The sequence below is a fragment of the Phalacrocorax aristotelis genome, chromosome 7 (genome assembly GCF_949628215.1).
Source record: "Phalacrocorax aristotelis chromosome 7, bGulAri2.1, whole genome shotgun sequence".
Taxonomy (NCBI): domain Eukaryota; kingdom Metazoa; phylum Chordata; class Aves; order Suliformes; family Phalacrocoracidae; genus Phalacrocorax; species Phalacrocorax aristotelis.
In genome coordinates this window covers 17,354,989-17,369,129 of record NC_134282.1, presented here as the reverse complement: position 1 = coordinate 17,369,129, position 14,141 = coordinate 17,354,989, and the positions used below count along the sequence as shown (strand labels likewise).

The 14,141-nt window shown below is 45.2% G+C and overlaps 1 protein-coding gene across 10 annotated transcripts in view; it reads left to right on the top strand.

The window, feature by feature from the left end:
• The window catches only part of LPP (LIM domain containing preferred translocation partner in lipoma), a 341,524-nt gene that overhangs the window by 168,739 nt on the left and 158,644 nt on the right, over positions 1–14,141 (top strand). The gene's annotated exons all lie outside the window — the stretch shown is intronic.

Genomic DNA, 14,141 nt, shown 5'->3' with positions numbered 1-14,141 from the left:
CATCCAGCCAGATTTTTACCCAGTGAAGAGCACACCCATCCAAGCCACGAGCCGCCAGCTTCTCTAGGAGGATACTGTGGGAGACAGTATCAAAGGCTTTGCTAAAGTCCAAGTAGACAACATCCACAGCCTTTCCCTCACCCACTGAGCGGGTCACCTGCTCATAGAAGGAGGTCAGGTTGGTCAGGCAGGACCTGCCTTTCATGAAGCCATGCTGGCAGGGCCTGATCCCCTGGTTGTCCTGCACATGCCTGGTGAGCGCACTCAAGATGAACCGCTCCATAATATTCCCCAGTTCCGAGGTCAGGCTGACGGGCCTGTAGTTCCCCAGATCCTCCTTCTAGTCCTTCTTGCAGATGAGTGTCACATCGGCAAGCCCCTAGTCATCTGGGACCTCCCCTATTAATGAGGACTGCTGGTAAATGATGGAGAGTGGCGTGGGATATACCAAAAAGGATGTGCAGAAGTGATTTAGAATAGGGTTTAGAGTGAGGAAACAATCAGACTTTGAACAGTTGCATGAAGGGTAGATTTAGATTAGGTATTAGGAAGATATTCTTTACTGCGAGGGTGGTGAGACACTGGAACAGGTTGCCCAGAGTTGTTGTGGATGCCCCAGCCCTGGAAGTGTTCAGGGCCAGGTTGGATGGGGCTTTGAGTAATCTGATTAGTGGAAGGTGTGCCTGCGCATGGCATTGGGGTTGGAAGTAGATCTTTAAGGTCCCTTCCAACCCAAACTATTCTATGGTTCTATGACAAAATATCTTAATACATCAGTTCTTATTATAACCACCTATGCATGGAGGGGCTGGAGGGGCTGCAGTGCTGCACTGTACGTGGGCAGGAGGTATGCTCATATTTAGACCTACTGGGCTCACGGAGCAGGTTGTATCATTCTGTTTCAATATGCAGGAAATCAGCCGATGGGCCAAATTCCTATTGCCAAAGAATTTTGGGAAGAGAAATGCCAAAACGTGGTCTGAAGGCATATGTGCCTTCCTCTACATGGCTGTTCAGAGACCTGTCTCGCTCCTCCCAGGCACGAGCGCCTGAGAGAAGGTGGGAACGTGTTGATAGATGTGAGTGGCAAGAGCCTCATCCTTGTTACAGAGGAGGCTGCCAGGCATTTTGCTGTCTGATTCCCTCCTCGCGAGTGGTAGCAGTGGTGCCTTTTCGTGGGCTGTGACTCACTGGCTAAGGAAAGAGCCAGAACGGAGGGTTTTTTTCTTTTTTTTTCTTTCTTTCTTTTGTTTTTTTATTTTGGGTGCACATGTTGACAAATAGTTGAGGAGGGAAGAGCGTGATTTTTGCCTACAGGGGGTGCTGCTTTAAATAGCACATCTGCTCTGTGGTGTGGCAGCTGGGCTCTGCCTGGTTGCTGGGCTTGCTTTAAATTGCCTGTCTTTCAATATTTGGAGAAGCCAAAAAGGCCAAAGAGAGCAGAACGTGTGTTCAGCCTCCCTCTAGTGCTAGATTTTGTTAATCATCAAAATTATTGGCCTGGGTGTAAGTGCTCACTGGCGAGGAACATGGGTAACACGGCGCAGCTCTTGCTGCCAGTGGGGCTGCCTGGCTCTGGGCAAGGAGGGTTAGCTCCCCGTGACTCTGTAAATGAAGCCATAGCCTGTGTGTATTGCTTCCCATTCCAGATCCAGCTTTTGCAGATTTCTGGGACTCCTAACCTGACGTATTAAAATCCATGTGATAAGCAACTGCCTTTTATCTAAATTGAAGCCGTGTCCAACAGTATAAATAAATTACCTGGTAATGTTAACCCTCTTACTCAAACGTTGGCTTTGCAGGAATGCTTTTGATCTGTCTCCCTTCTTCTGCCTTCCTCATGTGTTTGAGAAACAGGAATGTACTGTGTTCTGAATCAGACTTGAACAAATAACATGTATGCTCTCTGCATGTTTAAATGCTCACTGGCTCTCTACAGGTCAATACGTTTTTGCTCTATGATAGGGGTTTCTAGGCACTAAGGTGAGAAAAAACTGTATGTTGATTAATATCTGGATGCATGATAGATAAAATGCATGTTTTTCTCATAGGCGTGTATATATGTACATATGTACAATCTATATATGTATGAGAAATGCATAAGTGGAGGTATAGAGCAGACCACCACGTTATTGGGGAACAAGCACGCACATTTTATCCCTGCTGCTTTTTTATCCCTTTCTGTGGGTTGCATGACCAGTAGATCCAAGATCACAAGAGAAAAAAGAGTACTGAGCATTTCTTTCAGGCAGCTCTTGATGCAGCCCATTATACGCATGTTTGTTTTATAATGCCAAACCACATTCTATTTTAAATCTTTAATGAACCTCTGTTCCCATCTATGTAACTTTCCAATCCTTACTCTCTTCAGAATAGACAAAGATGCTTATTATAAACCACAAATTTTACTGAAAGGGTAAACTGGAAAAGTTTTAATTGTACAGCGTAAGCCTGCCATTCATCTCTCTGCCTGGCTATTAATATCTTGGCAATGTTATAATGCAATACAGCCTTTAATAGCTAAACCTCTCGGCAAGGACTACAAAGGAAGCAAGGATCCAAACAGTTAACCGTGCTCATTATTTTCATCATGCTTATTACTGTTATTTAATGTATTTGTTATATTATTGTTTAATATAGTAACACAGCACGCAGGATGTGCCAGGACCTGCACTGGTGCACGCTCGTGCCTTCTTTGGGAGGAGGGTTGTGACTGAGGCTGGGAGATGCTTTCGGAGATGGAACACAGCAGCTTTTGATAATCTGCCATACAGTGGGTGATGAGGTGAGGGAGCAGAAGAAAAAAAAAAACCTAATACAGATATGTAAATAAGGATATGGGATCTAAGAAGATCTGACAGGAAGCAGAAAGGTCAGAGACGTTGCTGACTGTGATGTTCAGAGATCATCAAACTAGAACCATCCCAGGCTAAGACACAGGACAGCGTTATGCACATGTGCCAGCTCGGGTCCAGCCAGTGTAGCTATGGTCCCCCGGTGCTGTGCCCAAGGTTATAAGCCTTGGTGGGCACCTCCTGGCTCTTGTGGGACACTGTCACACTGCTGGCGCTGGAGTCAGGTTCAGTGCTGGCACCTGCAGAGAGGTTAATCTGTAACCTGGATTATCCACCTGTGGATAATAGAGACATGAATGTGGAAAGTAATAAGGGAGGCATGGAAAGCATGCAGAAAAGGCAGGCAATTTTATCCTGTCAGAGCTACTACTGGTCCGTGACAGGCAAAAAGGAAGCAGAAACATCATTGTATCCAAGGTAGAATTATTTAAGCAGAGGGACAATAAAAAGCTAATGAAGATGTGGGAATTCTCCCATCAAAGTGGACAAGCTGAGTGATGGAAGAAAGTGAGATAACATGATCAGAATTGAAGAAATTTCCATTCGTCTCATTTCTGAGCACTATTCAAATCTTCTGTTGGATTAGCAGGTCCTAGGAAAGATTTCTTGCAAGATTGATTGCTCCTGTGTCAAATCCTGGGTAACCATTGTTGCATTAAGGAACCGTAATGCAGTGGAGAGACTAAGACAAACAGACTGTCAGTAGCAAGAAGGAATTCTAAAAATTGCAGCAGGTAAATTATTACACCTTATCTATAAAGCTGGCTGGAATTGGAAGATGTGGTTTACAAAGTCAGTGTCTTTCCATGCAGCTTGGGCATGGTGGTAGGCTGGAATGTGACAACGGGACTCGATGATCTTAAGGGTCTCTTCCAACCTTAACGATTCTATGATTCTATGAAAGCAGATGGACTCAGGTTCCCACCTTGGTTTTGGTGCTTTAAGTGTTATGATGCTGTGAGGTAAATAAATGAGCTTTGGTCAAACAAGATGAAAGAAACTACAGCCGTACTGATTGGAGAATCCAGTTTTCTGTCTAAATTCAGTTTTATAGCCCTGGAGTAGTTCAAAGAGTACGGCAAACTTCATCCCATTTTTGGTGCAAATTCGCCTGGCGGTAATGAGATGTGGATATGGAGAAGTTGTGAGAGCAACTAATTTTCAAGAATGGAAGTGGCCCAAATGCAGGTTCCTGTTTCTGTTTTTTAGTTTCCATCACTAGTGAAAAACAGCTTTGGTTGCCATGATGGGTGGTTTTCCTGTCAGAAAATGTTGCCTCTGTGAAGAGCCTGTGGCACAGTGACTGAACAAGCTGAAAGGTGGTAGAAATACCACCAGAAATGTTGTGGTAGCCAGAGCTGGAGGAATTTGTTCCATGACAGAAGGGCAGGCATGATTTTAAGTGTCTGCCTCCATTAAATTCCATCCTCGCAGGGCCATTCCCCACAATTGTATTTTTCAGTTTTGATTTGCTGATGAAAATGCAGGACATTGATTAGCTTTAATGCACAAAGAACAGGTAAGGAAGAGCATCTGAAAAACAACATATAATGTTTTTAGGGTTTTGGTTTTAGTGGTGTGAGGTAAAATAGAAATGTTGGGGAAAGCTGCAGCAACTCCCAAGTGCTGCTGAAGCCAGCAAGTGACAGCTCTACCAGAGTTGCTGTACGAACTCCTCTCATTCAACAGTCCTGAGTGACAGCTCCTTCCCTCTCCATCTCCTGATTTCCATGTCTCTCCTTTGCCATGGAAACAGGCTCATGTCTTGTCACGTTCCGGGTCTAGCCTTCCTCTTCAGCTCTGTTACTCCACTCCTGAGTCGCTCTCCCCTTCCTCCCCGTCTCTGGCTCTGCAAATTCCCCTGGTTCTGCCCTGCAGTATAGCTCTGTGTGTTCTCAAAGGATGCCACCACCAAGGTCTGTGCAGACGTTTGGGCATCAGTGTTTCCTACAGGTGGTGGTAGGGCTGCCCTCTGGGAGTGGCATTTGGTTGGTGCTAAGGTTGGGTGAGTCTCTTAAAGACATTTAAGTAGGGAATATACTTTCTGTACAGAAGTAAATCCTGTTTGACTTCTGTGGCTGTGCTGGCCCCAAGCAAAAATACAGTTAAAATATATTTTCCTGAGGTCTAATGTGTACTGGGGGCACCATATTTTCTGATGCATGAATTATTATTGAAAACCAACAACTTTCATTTATCTGCATACAGACAGTACAGAATAAACCTTGGAGCTTACCCAGGAGGGATCTGCACACTGGGGATTCTCTCTGCAGGGTTTTGCAGCAGTCTCTGGGCAGGGCAAGTTGTTCGTTGTTCAGCTTTCTGTGTAATTCGGTCCTTTTTCTTCAGCTGAGGTTCTCACTTAGGAAATGTGTAGAAGATAAGGTGTCCAAACAAGGAGGTGGTTGTTAAAAAAGAAAGAAAATCCATGGTCATCCAGCCAAATCAAATACCAGACACACATCTGGCAGCCTTGAAGGGAAGGTAAAAGTGGGCCTAATGGTTTGGAAAATTAGATTGCAAACTTCTTGAAGGCAAGGACCTTCCTCTGTGAATCAGAACTGTGGGGTCTGTCCAGCTGAGGCTTGCCCGCCCCGTGGACTGCAGCCATCACCGCCCCAGAAACGTGTGGACTGAGGCAGAATCCAGATTTTCTTCTTCTCAGCTTTGAGAGACATATAGTAGATTTTTAACATGACTCATTTCTGCAGAAACCAAAGCCAAGCCATTGACTTTCATGTAGTTTTTATACATCCATTTTGCTGACATTTTTCCAGGCTCACTGGGAGATTCTTGAATCCTTGCAAACGTTTTGGCGCGCACCCCTTCCTATTACAGCAAAACAAGCAAACAAATTCAGAAGTATGTTATATGTTTAACTTCTGGACTTGGAGCTCATTCAGGCTGTGAAAATTGACTGGCCAATTTTAATTTTACTTTTTTTTTTTCGGTAGTGATTTCCTAATAGCTTCACAGTCCATGTTCAGGAATGCTTTCTCAAATTCAGAGAAGCTTGACTGTGTGCTTAAACTTCATTAGAGTTGATAGAACTTAAGCACATGTGTAAAATTAAGCGTATGCTTATGTTTTATACAGCCTTTCTGCAGGTGACACAAGCAGCTGCATATGGGTTTCCAACATGTGATTAAATTCCAAAAGGAGTTTTTAAAAACAGTTTTAGTCAACCTTAATTTTTTGAAATTGGTAGCTTTAACAAAACCTATCTTTTTTGATTAAAATTGCCTGAGACGTGTCCCTTTTAAAAAGCTCTTCATTTAACTGTCACAATATACAGTCTTGTGTGGGATAGAGTTTGTTCATGTAATTTTAATTTCCAGTTAAAGTGGTACAAACACAAAGTGATTTCAATAGATCTTTATGAACACAGCGGTGCTGTTGCTTTCTCACCTCTGTCAATGTGGGGACCAGGCAGAGCCATTAAATTGTCAGCTGTGCCCTTCTGCATATCACAGATCATAAAGTTTCCACCCAGTCACCCAGGGAGACCAAAGGCATCCAGCCTCGATCCACAGACATGAAGAGATGGAGAAATCTTGGAAGTTTGTTCTAGCATTTAGTTACCTGCAGTATTACACATAAGTGAATATCCCTCTTATTTTTAAATAGAATTTCCCTGGCTTCAGCTTCCCAGCTGCTGTGTGGTTTTTTTATTTTGCTAGATTGGACAGTCTTGTGGTGTCTGGCATTTTCATTCTGTGAAGTTGTTTAGATATTGCTGTTGAGCTACTCAGTCTACTTCATAAGCAAAACCAAGTGAACTCTCTACGTATCTTGTTGTCAGCTGTTTCTGCTTTTCTGGGGTGTATCTCTCAAGTTTTTAAAACACTGTCTTCCAAACTGGACATAGTATTTCAGTGCCAGACTCACCAGAAGTGTTGAAAGGAGTAAAGTCGCTGTCAGCTCTGTGCTTTCCCTGCTCCGGGATGGTGTTGACACCGGGCAGGATCTGGTGGTTGGGTGGGGGGGGGGGAAGAGTCAGGGAGCTGGGTGTGACAGTTTACCCGGTGCTGGGTGTGTGTAATTCATGGCTTGTCGGACATGTCCTGTGCCACTGGAGGCATCCTCCTCTTCCCTCTTCTCTTAAGCCAGAAAAGGAAAGAGGAAGATCATGACTTGGCCAGGATGTGGAGGTAAAGGGGGTCTTTGCTCTAGGACATTGCCATGAGTTCTTTTATAAATGTAATGTTCATGTTGTACAAGTCAGTGGGAAGGTCTTCCTTTATTGCAGTGGACACTTAATGAGCTACTTGTTTTTTACATTGATTAAACTTTGCAACTGTATTGGGGTATTTGGTTACTCTTCAGTTTTGGTTTCCCTTGGGCGCAGGTCGTGAAATAGCTGATATCTCCTCTTAGCTCTCAGTTTTCCTGCAAGCAGCAATACTCTGTGGGGAACATCAGCTCTGCTTGATGGCTAATTAAACATTAATTTGTGACGATATTGGAGCAGATTTTAAGTTGGCAGGGGAGTGGGCAAAGAAAGGGGAAACTTTTAACAGCCACCATAATTATCAATAACGAGTCCTAATGTAATTGCATTAATTAAAAGGAAAAGGATATATTCCCTGCTGCTGTAAAGTTAGTTCAGTCAGTGAAAGTCATGCTGGGTCAAAAGGATTTCATGGCCAGCTATTCTTGCCCCATGAACAGAAAGGTAGTGCTGTCCTGCAGAAGGCATAAAGAAAAAAATTACATATTCCACTTTATATTGTATATTCTATGGATGAACAGGAACGTTTCACTAATTCAATTTCATTCCCAAGGACGAGTGATTGTAACTCCACCCGGAGAATATTAAATTGCCTTAATGGAAAAATAAACTGGTTTTATTCTTCCCCTTCTCTCTCCATCTTCCCCATTCAGTTTTCAGATAACTTTATGTGCTGCCTCAGTTTATAAATACACTTTTCATCTTGCTGCTGATTTTGCATCTGGTAACACTTAACACAGACAAGACTCCCAAAGCTTTTGATCAGGCATGTTAAATAAACTATCAGGACCATCGGGTCTGCTGCTCTGGCAGATGTTGGCTCGTGGGACTCTCTCTTCATCCCTTGACTGTTCCTTATCAAATCCACTCTATTGCTTTCATGTGCTTGAGGATCACCATGTACTAGCTGGCCCATAGTATGAAGATCCTCTGGTTGACTGAATGACACTTGCTATTTTGCTGTTTTCCAGTAGCACAGCAGTTTTGAAAACCCCATTTAGCCAACCTTGAAATCTCCAGAACTTCCTTCCAAGAGCAAATTGCAGCAGTCAGAAACCTGAAAAAGCCGGGTGCAGGTTTAACTGCCTGAAGTAGAGGTGTCAGTCTGAGATGTGGGGAGCAGGGGGCTGGCTAACACTGTCCTAGGGCAGAGCAGATGGGGGCTGAGGGGACCAGACAGCACAGGACCTCTGTGTGGGCATCTCCAGCTTTGGGGCACCTACAAGTGCACACCTAGCCTGCAAGGCAGATCTTTTTGAGTGCTTTGATCTAGTTGCTGTATCCTCTTTATTCCTGTCACATAAATGCCTTCTGTTGTCCTCAAGTGTGGCAACGAGACAGGGAGTGTTGCACATCTCTTCATGGGCTATTGTCCATGTCCCATCACAGCCACCGGCATCATTGGCTGCTGGCCTTGGACCCAGTGCTTCAGCAGAGCATGCCCCAGGCCATTGAGCCTGTCGGCTAAACCTCTATGATGCAGCTTCATCCCTTTTTGTTTCTTCTCACTCATCCAATAATCAGGGCCAAATCCTCTTCTGTGGTTTTGACAAGTCTGGACAAACCATGGGTATTTGTGGCAAAAGCTTCTCTCCAGTGTTAGGGGCAGGAACTGTTTGGAAGGGAGCATAGTCCTGGGCTCTGCCCTGGCATTACTGCTGCCCGTGCGCACTGGTGGCATCCTGCCCCTGAGTGGGGCCAAGGTGCTGGTTTCAGGGCTGGGGCCCCTCTCAGGATGTGTAGATGGCAATGGCCTATTAAACAGTGATGGAAGAAGGGCCACTGGCCCATGAGCCAGCGCTCGGCATGCCGGCGGCTTGGATGCAGCCCTCTGATCATGTGAAATCAGGACCATCCTGCAGTGAAGTTGCAGCTGGAGCTGGGATGGCTTGGATGGTTGTTTGTTGTTTCCTGGCACGTTTTGTCAGGGCTGGGACAGGAAATACAGAGAACGAAATGTCCCTTAAGGAGCTGGGTTGGCCCAGTGGATTAGTGTCTTCATCTGGTGGCCAGAAGGAGCTTGGTTGTGTCTCTGAATTGCAGCACCTCGCTCCCACTGCTCTACCTGCTTTCCCTTCCTGGGGCTGGTATCCAGTTGACAATAAGCTCCTTGGGAGAGGGATGTTTCCTAACTGTTGTATGTGAGCAGTGTCAGTCACACTGACCTCTGGGGAAATATGAATCTTTATTGTCATACAGATTCATAACTGCAACAAAGTCTTTGCTGTCTTTCATATATGTGTCCCAGGAGGCTGTGTGCAAACGGCTGTTGTGGTTTCTGTTGTCTTGGCTACAAGGAGGGAAGAAGTGGGTTTCCAGGTGTTGGTCCAAGCCCTGGCACGAAGGTGATTGTCAGTTACTATCCTGCAGAGACTGACATGTACTCACCAGCAGAAGTGACTCTTGGCTGGTGTCAGCTGGTGGATATAAAGCACAAGTGGAGGCTTCATATGAATGTCTATAGAGAGCCAAATCAGATCAGCAATGGTCAGTAGTGAGTGTCCAGAGAAAAATGTTAAAAAGGAAGCACAGAGGATTTTTAAACTTATTTTAATAGTCTCTTCAGTGACTTTTCTTCCACATGTTTCTCCAGCTGCTTTTGAAGTCCACCTAAACTCATAGTAACCACAGCATTTTGCAGCAGAAGTAGCTCTGCAGCTTAGCAGTATGTTGTGTGATGAAACACCTACCTCCTTTTATTTGTTTTGAGACTGATGCCTTCTAGTTTCATGCTTTCTTCCTCTGGTGTCTGCTTTCTGTGTTTTGGGTTGGGTTTTGGTGGTATTTTTTTCAATTTTTATTATTTGTCCTTTTTATAAGCCTCCTACACCACAGTGAGTTTATAAATCGGTTGTTAAGATTTTGCAAAATTTCCCCTAGCAATGCTTAGCAAATAACTTTTCTTCATCTGCTTGGTCATTTGCCCCAGCTGTAAGCCTGCGCAGTTCTTTGCAACACCTTGCTGCTTCAGAGATAAGATCGGTTAATCCCCAGGATACAGAGCGCTATTTACATTTTACATGGGTGGAGAAACTGAATGTGGGACTGTGGCTACCCTGGACCCATGCTCTAGGTCTGGGACTGAGCTGAGCTTGGTCTTAAGGAGCACAGCTCCCTTTACCCTGCTGTGTATTCTGCAGTTTCCTGCGGCACAGCTGCTGGTGTGAACTTTGCCAAGAGAAGATATTTGACACATTCTTTGGCCCTTTGGGGCCAGTAAGGTAGGCTGGTGTTTAGTGGATGATCGCTCCCCACCCCATTTAACGCCCATTCCAGGTAGGCCCACCTGCTTCTTCATGAGGAGATCTTCAAAAGTGGACGGAGTTGTAGAAATGTTGCTCAGTTAAATGACAGCAGCATCCAAGAGACACCGAATGGCACCTTTGAAGAGCCCCCTTCAAACTTTTGAAGTGTTTTCCTTTGGTCCAGCTAATATCCAGCAGCACAAAGCAGGTAAAACTATTCCATGCCTGAAAAAAAACCAGGCACGGGAAAAAATAAATCAAAACCTAACTTCCCTTTGGCTTTTATCCTTGATGTCATCAAAAGACTAAAAAGGATATTTCAGGCCTGGCTTCAGCCTGATGGAACAGCAGGGAAGTTCTTTTCTATTAGATCCTTGATACAATCACGTCTGGTGAAATCACTGCGGTCACATCTGCTGAAATCTTCCATCATTTCAGATTTGTTTCAAAAGACTCAATCTTTCTGTTTTTAAAGGGCACGGCTACTTTTGCAGCCCCTCCTGGTCCCTGGAACGGTGATTAGGCATCAATCGAGCATCTTAGACCCCCCGACCCCAAATGCTGCAGTCAGCTCATGACTCCACATGTGTGCTTGGTGGGGCCGCCTCTCGTGACTGTTTCAATTTACATTGGGGAATTTGAAACAAAGTATTTTCACTTGTCTTCAGACTTGGGAGAATAGACACAGCAGCTCATCTTCAAGGTGCCTCATTTTCTTGATATATGCCCTTGAGTGTGCATCTCTTTGCCACTGAAGTGTCTTTTTATACTTTGGGTGGCTTTTGTGATCCTGGAAAGAAAACTGGGAAGTTCTACAGTGAGAGAGGTGGGGTAGCAAGGGTGCGTGTCTCAAAAGGATCTTGCCTCTTGCAGTGGTGGTGTTGGAGAAAGAGCAAAGAAAGGGGGGGGGGGGGGGGGGGGCAATTAAACATAAACCCCAGACTGAATCACTTTTTTCCTTATTCCTGGTTAAAATTTTTCAAAGTCTCTTCTTGTATGTATAGCAGTTGCCATCAAAGTCAAACATCTTTCCCTCCTCTCCCCTGTCTGCCCCCAGCTGAAATAGGAAATAAGAGCCCCATCCTTCTTTCTCTGTCTTCACTTCTGTCTAAGCCCAGTGCCCAAGGCCATGGAGTAGAGTAGAAAGAGACGCTAACTCCGTGTTTGGATAGCTGTTTCATTTGCTTTTCCTACCACCTTGGTTTCTACCCAAGGGTTTCGACAGCCTGCAGAGTGTGGCAGGTGGCTGCTGTGGGTGCAGCCTGGTGGAGGGAGGCAGCAGTTGCTGAATTTATTGGCTCTGCTGCCTCATCTGTGCCTCAGCTGCATTTCATGGAGGAAAAGGCAGTAAAGTCTTTCAGGGCAAAAGTCTTTTTTTACTATCTACCCTGATTTGCCTAAATTCCCCTCTTCCTCGCCCTCCTTGTTGCTTTAGTTCTTCCTTTCCATGACTGCCTTTGCTGCCAAGGGCTTTTCTGTTCCCTGCTTTTCACCATTCTTGGATGTGTAAATGCAAACAGAATTGATCTGTTGCAGCCCAAAGAGAGCTCCCCCGGCACCTCAGGCTCCCAGGAAAATCAATGTACCAGGAGCAGAGGGCACATGGGGCCCCCAGCCCGTTTGTTTTGAGTCATTAGCTACGACCTTTCTTAATATCCATGGTGTTCTTCTACTTGTGAGTTATGAGGTTATCAGTGACTTATGGTAGCATGGCATGCAGAGCGAGCTGATGCTACAAGAAAGATTGTGTGTCTAGCTGTAGCTCTGCTGTCTTGGACGTGTCTGTACATACATAACGGCATTGCATTTCCCAATAATGACAGCTTGTGTTCCTGGGCAGAGCTCAGAGGATGAGCGGGCAGCAATGCGCATGAAACACACTCACCTCAACCTACATTAGAGAAGACTTGAGCAAGGCTAAGGTGGATGGGGAGAAGGTGGATCTTGATGCTGGAAAATTGCACTGTGGTGAGCAAAGTCCTGATGCTCTGAAAGTGTTGAGGAGCTTGGTTGTTGGCTTGTTTTGGAGGAAAACATACCTTGGGACTCTGGAGTCACTTCTAACCTGGTGTCCCTGTAAGTCAGCATGCTGCTACTGCAAAGCTATCCTTCGTCTTTCCCTGACACAGCAACATGACCGGGCATCAACGTGATTTCTTGTAGAGGCTCAGAACCCAACCTGGCAGCCCAGACCACATTGCGTCTGTTGTCCAAGGGGCTAATTACTGTCCCAAGCTGCAGCACTGCATGGCAGCAAAAAGGGCATGGAGAGAGGGGAAAAGAGAAAAAAAGAGAGGCATCTGGGTCTGGGTAGGGAAAGGAATTCAGAGCAGGAGCTATAAAGGACATCTGGGAGCCAGACTCTTCTTTTTGAGCCCGTTGCAAGGAGCTGTCTTGGACAAACAAGAAGCATTCTTCTTTCTCTGCTGTAACCTGCAAAATGTGATAAGAGCAGGTGGTCTAGGTTGTAGGAAAAGGGAAATCATTGTGCTTCTAGCTCGGTGAATAGTCTTACGGCCTTTTTGGCACAGTGAGGCAAACTTTGAGGCCCTGCGTTGCCCTTTGCACTGCATGTTCTGTGATGTGTCCCTTGGGGTGGTGTGGGGGGACCTGTGGCACGTTCTGGTGTAGGGTGGTAGGACAAAATTAAAGCCGGTTTTCATCAGAACAGAGTGGGTTGCCGGGGCTCAGGAATGAATTACCATCACAGCTGCCCAGAGTGGCGCCCCAGGAATTCAGGGGTGGACCAACAAGCCAAGCAGTGAAGCTCTCTGCTGTTTTTCTCTCTTTGCCTTGCAGCAGGGACTGATCCAGGGGGATAGGAGTGTAGGCGTTGCAGAAGTTCACGTGAGTGGATAGTCTCTGGCATGAGTAATTTGTTGGACTGGGTTGGCTTATGTTTGCTTTTTGTCGAACTCACGATGGCCAGGCCAAAGATAGCATCCTTTTTAAACCCGTTTTTCCATATTTTGCTGGCTGAAAGGGAGGGCGCGCAAGCGACATGTCTGCAACAATGCCATAAATCCAGACAGAAATAGAATTAACAGTTCTTTCTGGTTCCAGTGTTTGTATCTGCGAGGTCGTGAGCTTAACCAGTCTGGGTTCCTCGGTGCAGAGCCGTGTCTGTGCAAACCCGTTGTGCCTTGGGACCTGGCTCTTGGGTTTTGTTCCAGAGCAATATCATAAAACTTTTATAGCAACGTCATGATGAAGACCATGGGAAGAGAAATAACTTAACACTCTCTTGCTAAAGTTAGCATTGCAAATCCTTCTCCTCTTTCCACATGCAGCAAATCCTTTGGTTGAATCTGGAGTGCTGTGGGGAGAAAAATGCAAGATTGGTGGAGATGGGGAAGAGAGAGCAAGCAGAAACTTGTCTTTGTGAGAGTTACCATTTCTTAAATGTACTTAAAGTCCAGCCTTGTCCCAGTAGGCCCTTATACGCATCGGTAGCATTATTAGTCATCACTGTCATACTGCATTGTGCTCCAGCATTTGTAGAATTGGGCTCTTAATCTATGTTGATTATGTTTTAATTAAATAAATAAATCTTTTACAGAGCCCAGAATCATTAGAGATATTTCCATGCTATTCTATTTTATTTTTCTAGGTTTCCTAAGGACACTTAACTTTTACAACCTTACAACTTGTTCTGCAGCATTTGCTAGTCAGCTGTTGCGTAATTGTTCTGGGGAATGAGAACCTGGGAATAACATGGCCCAGAAATGCTAAGAAGCAGAATTGTAATCGGCTGATCTTCTCATCTGCCCCCATCCCTCCTCTCCAGGGTCAGGGTACCAAGCAGACTGT